Below are 6,796 nucleotides of genomic sequence, written 5' to 3'. Positions count from 1 at the left end.
ATTCAAAATATCCCGCAATACGTGGATACAGTACATAAATGGTTGAAATCAGCACAAGAATTAGCCAAACTTCGTATCAACTCAGCACACGACAAGAATGCGCCGCGTTACAACGAACAACATGTTCAGACAGAATTTTCACCTGGAGATTTAGTTTTACTATGGACACCGCCTAAACTTCTTAACGACATGGATCAGCCAATCACCAGTAAGAATAAATTAACTACGAAACTTTTAAAGAATTGGCATGGACCGTGGGAAATCATCGAACAAACTTCTCCTGTCAACTATAAAATACGAAACCGCAATGGACGTAAAAAGATCGATACTGTACATGTTGACCGCCTGCGAAAGTTCAACGAAAGAATCAACCCGGATACGGAAGAGTTTGATCAGATAATTTATTCGGCTAATAAGCCTAAAGAATCAGCAGACGACAATTTTCCTTTAAATTTTTCTTCTAATGACGATAGTCAGAATTTTATTTTCAGTAACGATGACCCAAATTTACCGGAAGATAATAATCCGCTTGGACATAACGCCCTTGACCATGAAAGGCAACCGGACGATACGGATAACCCGCAACCACGATATAACATGCGGAAGCGAAAGCCAAAGGAGGGAGGGAAGCCGAAATAATTTTATTTTCAATTTTCTTTGAATTTTATTTTCATTTTATTTTCGTTAATTTCTTAAGCTGCGGACAGCTTAATTTTAAGAAGGGAAGTGTTACGAGTATACATTAGCTTAACTATTAATAATATCTCCTTATATGTGTATCATAGAAGTATCTTTCTTGCGCCTGCCCTAATCTATTTATATGTGTTTTGGAACTCAGCTCGGCTTATAAAGCGCCGGCTGACATTTGTATCCTTCAGCTTGTTCTATCATTAGAGCTCACAGTAACATCCGCGCCTTTACGAAATAAGCACGTAACAGTTTGACCACATCAGCAGCGCTCAAGCCTCGTCTCTGTCCCATTTTTACGTTATTTCCGTTTCTGGGAAGCAAAACCGGCTGGTTTCCATTGGCGAAATCATAAGGTCCAAAGTGCATGATGGATTCTACATCGTACGCGGTTTTGTATGCAGCCATCCATGGTAGTATTCGGAATGGTGTTGTAGAATTCGTGTGATTTGCATTGAAACGCACGTAGGTGTCGCGGTCAGGCCGTTGATGTTCATGAAAAGACCAAGGGAATGCAAAACCAAATGCTGGATGATTCCTTGGGAGAGGCAGGCGGGAGTCAAACTGATAATCTGCGCACCACCCTGTCGCCCAACCGGTGACTGGCACCCAAAATTCCTACAAAAAACCCTAGAATTTGACATAATCCGCGCAAAACTTTTCAAAACTGATATTGTTCTAAGCCTACCTGCTTGACGGCCGAAAGATTATAAATGAGGATTCAGACGTCTTCCTTACAAAAGTAATACACTGCATTGTTCTGTGCTGAATTTCTTCCAGAGAGCTTTCAATCATTGTGATGTCTCGCCAATCTGAAATTGCAAGCGCACTGTTGCAGTGCCGAAATTTCGTTACAAGTACTTGAAGTACTTGTAGTGAGTTTAGGACAGCTCAGCGGTAAACTGTGTGCATAGCACAGTAGACTGACAAAGAGTACTGGTACGTACATACGAGTATGGATAGCGACGTGGTTGCGCCCAAAGTCTGATTTACGGATAAAAATGGCCAAGCCACTTAGTAGTCCTTACAGTATATGTACATGCTATTCAGCCACTGCTTTTTGCATGCTGCGATTTACTTACCGAACGCTTCGCTGATGAGAAAAGGAACTGTTCCATTTGTCCAAAAGCGCAAATTAGGCAGTTCACCGGATACGTAACCAGGTTCGCTGGTGTTCAACCACTGGTCATCTTGAAAATCCGTACTTCCGCTGCGATTGGTTGTGAATGTTAGGATTTGCGATCGTCGTTCTTTTACGATGCTTTTGTGAACACGAAGCACTAAATGAAAGGCGTCATTTTCAGTATGACGGGATAGTTTTATGCATCAAATCGAAAGTATGACGGGATAGTTTTATGCATCAAATCACCAGAAACACAAAAAAGTATGGTACCTTCTTGAGTACGCTCATGCTTTAGTCCCAGTCTGGCAAATATTGGAATATCCTGATATCTGTTTTCCGTGTGCTGTGTTACCGGCGCGCCTGTGTAGTTGATGCACACCGGTCCATTTATCGTGTAGTTCGCCAGGTCGAAGTTGATGTCAAGTGGACGACTAGGAAATGGTTCAGCGCCGCAGTTCACAGGGATGTACATGTCCGCTTTCCTAAAACACGCCAAAGCGCTCGTAAGAGTGATGCCACCAGCTTTCATAGCCCGTTCAACCACATAAAGTCCATATGCTGTCGCAGATCCCAAAACATAGTCGCAGTCCTCAACAGATCGCGCAACGTTGTCCTTTGCAATAAAAGTTGACTCATTGAAAGAAACAAATTTCAGCTTCGGAGCAAGTTCGGATGCCCACCAAGAGCGAAACCAGTCGTATGCACAACCACAGTGAAGCTGCTGAAGATAGTGCCGCGTATCATTCGACCATTGTATCTCCCCGCTTAATCCAGCTTCTAGTGACAAAACACTTAAGCGATGTAGATAACTGAAAGACCCGGCTTCTAGATAATCTAGCGTGGATTTGAGGAAAAGGATCAGTTCCAGATTCGGCATTCCCGCAAAATCATGCTTGTGGACAACCAGACGGTGGCAGTTTTTTAACATAAAGGACACCAAATTAGTGAACTCCAGTCCGGTTAGCTTTTCGGATATGCGACGATCGACGCAGTTTCTTAGGCCTAGAAAATGAATCCGCGCACGAATTATGGCAAATGTTTGGTACGAAACGTAGTCACCGTCGACTAGAGAAACCAGCAAGTTCCGGTACGACAACTTGACCATGTTATATGCCATATCTTGCAGCTCACGGCTCGTTATCTCAGCGGGGCAGTTCATTACCAGCACTCCGTTACGGCCTGGGTGAGAACAGTAGTCTATGGGGTCGATCCCTTTGGCACTATCAGGCCGACATACCCTATGGAACTGACTAAGACATTCGGCAATAGTCATGTTCATTAGGTTCCGAGGTAAAAATGGAATGGCTGCTCCACTGGTCTCCTCCGTGAGCGGGGGCTGCCGACAGCTCATCGGAGCGTTTATAGAAAAATTCGACTGCGTGACGTTGATCATGCTCAAATGAAATGGAAATGGTCCTTTCCGCAGTCAATGGGAATGAATATTTCCATCTGTTTTACGGCAGACAATTGCAGCATCCAAGCTTTACTGCTCCTTCTGGGTTTCTTCGCGATATTGCTTGCTTCCCACCATTGCCGAAACCATCCGAGTTCGCAGCTGCAGTGCAGGTACCTTAAAAAATCTTGCAGCTCCTGGGAAAACACGGGAAAATATTGAATGTTAACGTGCCATGCAATGAGCTGAAGATGATCCAGGTTTGTGAATGTGTCCTTTTCCAAATACACCAGTGTCGTGTTTGCGAAGGTGATTACGCGCAGTTTTCGGGAATGCAACAAATCGTGTTTACGTAACATGATCCGATTGCAATGGATCATGCTGAAGTCATTTAAATTGATGAATCCAAGCGATGGTAGTCGAGATGTAGCGCGAGTCGTAAAACATGTGGTCATGATCAGTGTGGTTACTCGCGTACGGACTAGCCGGAAAGGCACGGAAGTTATTCGTGGTTCAGGAAGCAAGATGGCAACTTCGCGATGTGGATATTTGGCCATAGCCGACGTCATGTTCCATAAAAAATCCGCATCGGCCGCCATAGTGCAAGAAATGGCTAGCGTTCTGCTTGTATTGCAGCGCGCTTGGTCAAAAGGAAATCCACAGTGCTTATTAAATTGGAGGTCACACTCTTCTGCGGTTAGTGGATTTTCGGGAAATGCAGGAAGTGGTTGCTCGTTCGGCTCATGCTTCCCCGAGTCCACCAGGCAGCTGTAGGCCGCGCGCAGTTTCGCTACATCCCGCACACTTAAGCGAATTCGCTGTCCCATGGCCAACTGCGGGCTGCTAATTCTTGGCTCAATCACTGGAACACGGTGCGATCGGGCGAAATCAAAGGCGCCGTAGTGCATGATCGATTCCAGATCGTATTCGATTCCGTATGTCGGTGCCTCTGCCTTGATCCTGAAGTTGACCTCATGTCCCTTGGCTATTTCGCTGTGGTTGATTTCAATGTAGGAATCGCGATCGGGTCTGGAGTGTTCATGGTACATTCCCAGCGCGTGCAGTATTTCGTGCTGCACGATGCCCATCACCACGCAGGAGGCGTGCCCATCATCCCGCAGGAACAGCGGCTGCCCACCAGTAGCAGAACTCATTCCGAGAAATGATGAACAACTGCAAGTGCAAGATGCGATATTACATGCAATTCATCGGAATTAGTGTGGTCTTTACGTGGTAGCACTCACTTTTACGTAGTAGCACTATACTAGGTGGGGTATAGGTAAGGGAAATCATTTACGTGGTAGCACTCACTTTTCGCCATGTTGAAACGATACGAAGTGCTCTTTTACAGATCTCTTGACAAAATTGATGCAGCCAGATGTCGCATCTTCAATCCGCTGCATGGCTTTCTCGATAATAAATCTGCTCGATGAATCTGTCAACAAGCACTTTGTTAGAGTATTCTGGCTACACTGACAAACCGTACCTTCACGTACGTATTAATTGGAAGGGATTTTTCTCGTAAAATGATGCCTTTGTAGGCGCAGCCATTTGTAAAATACTGAATAAAGCTTATTATATTCTGGCGGAAAAAGGAGTGTTAACTGTTAACAGTCGAGAAGATACTGAAGCAAAGCACTGACCAAATGCCGAACTGATTGCGTATGGTACTCTTCCTCCGGGCCAGAATGTGATCGTTTCCCATAGTGCGTCTGCGGATGATGCATCAAAATTCACTGCGTTAGCCGAACTCTGTCCACTACCGTACAGTACGTATTGGGCTATACCATCTAATCAAAGGAATGATTAGCAGTTAACAGTAAATGCAGCGCATTGCCACGGTTTATGCCCAAAACGCGCAAAAGTTCTTCGTTTTTCGGCCACTTCTTTCAAAGGAATTGGACGGCAGCATTTTTACCAATACCATACCGTTAGCAATCGAAGAATCGCCTTGATGACGGAAACGTCTCTCAAAATGGCGTCATCATACATTATGTCGTCCTGCAGTACGTTAACTGTACTTCGCTCGGACAATCGTTTACTCAGCGTCGCTTCGGTGATCTCGCTGTGTGCATCTACAGGAAAAACGTCCATGTGCAGTCTTTTACGGTACAAACCAATTGCCAAGAAAAGACCAAGATAGAGGAAACTGCTACAGTACCTTCCACAAGGAAGTCATCTCCCACCTCCTCGTCGTGGTAATCTCGCTCATCCCAGTGTGCAAGCGAGCGCGGCGCGAGAATGACGCACAACGTTAGCGCTAATTTGTACATTTGGTGGAACCTTCATAAGGCCCACAACTTAAACTGTGAATTGTGATGTTTGCGGTGTTGATGTTAACTCTCATTCAGATTTCGGTGTAGCAGCCATCCAGTACGCAGCCGTGCTCGCGCAGAGCGTACATTCTGCTTACGGTTGATTTCTATCAACTAAAACCAGAAGCACCGTATCAAGCTTTCCCACCAAGCTCATATAATTACCGGGTCGAAGTCTTGTCAGTGACAACAGACGGATTGCAGTTACAAGAACCGTGAGAATATATGATTTGATGTTTATGAGATGTTCTGAGCGTCTTGTACGTAAGAACGAAAGAAAGTTTCAAAAATAAGTCACGGAACAAGCTTCGGTGTACATGTATTCCTCTTAAGAAAAATGGCTTGATTGCATACGATTTAATAAATTTACATACGGTAGTGTACTGTACAGTGAACAGCCAAACATACTACGCCCATCCACGAAACGACTACACGAAACGACTACTGTACTCTTCCGCGCGCCTTCATATACTAATTTGTGTAAACAGTCCGGCAGGAAGCAACGCTATCACGTAAACTGCATTCTTGTTAGTCAGTTAATTAGGCAGATACCAAACAAAATTAGCAGCACGAGTTCCGACTTAATCACGCCGAACAAATAGTGTCCGCAGCTCGTGCAGAAAACCGTAGTTACGAAATACGAACGTATTGCGCGACTGACTTGGCCCAGGAGAAAGTATACTACGGCGAGCAATGGCCTTCGTGTAATTGCTGATGGTCGTCACGCAGCACCTCCATCGCTTCCCGTCCGCATTTTCCGTCAGCTCCGCTTTAGCCGCACCATCAAATGCGGCGGTAAACCGGTATTGCTATCTACAAGTACATAGCGAGAGAATGGCAATGACCTCACAATGCATAAATATTCACCTACTGGCAGACATTGTGCCGGCACTGCCGGGCGCTGCTGGCGTTGTGCGAGGCAGCTGCCGACAAATCTGTGTTCACGTTTAACAGCTCCACCAACAATTCCAATGGGTTCTGCGCGCAGTGTTCGAGGGCGCGCACAAAGTGCAAGACGCTAATGGGCAGTTGGCAGGTCTCCGCCATCACGCTGGCCAACTCCGCGGTGTACCATGCTCCGTGTTGTGTGAAGTGCTGGAGAAAAGCGTGATCGTGCGCACAAGGGACGGGCAGATTGAACAGGCAGTGGGCGCAGGCGCTGGCAGGCTGCAAACACACCATTGTAAATTATGTAAATGTGTAAATGTAAATGACCAACTTTTAATGAGGAAAATTGAAACGCTCAAGGAAATTGAAGTGTGCTCAAAGGTAGTCGCC

Source organism: Paramacrobiotus metropolitanus, unplaced genomic scaffold (assembly GCF_019649055.1).
Source record: "Paramacrobiotus metropolitanus isolate TYO unplaced genomic scaffold, Prichtersi_v1.0 Parri_scaffold0000135, whole genome shotgun sequence".
Classification (NCBI taxonomy): Eukaryota; Metazoa; Tardigrada; class Eutardigrada; order Parachela; family Macrobiotidae; genus Paramacrobiotus; species Paramacrobiotus metropolitanus.
Note: the sequence above shows the minus strand (reverse complement) of the source record.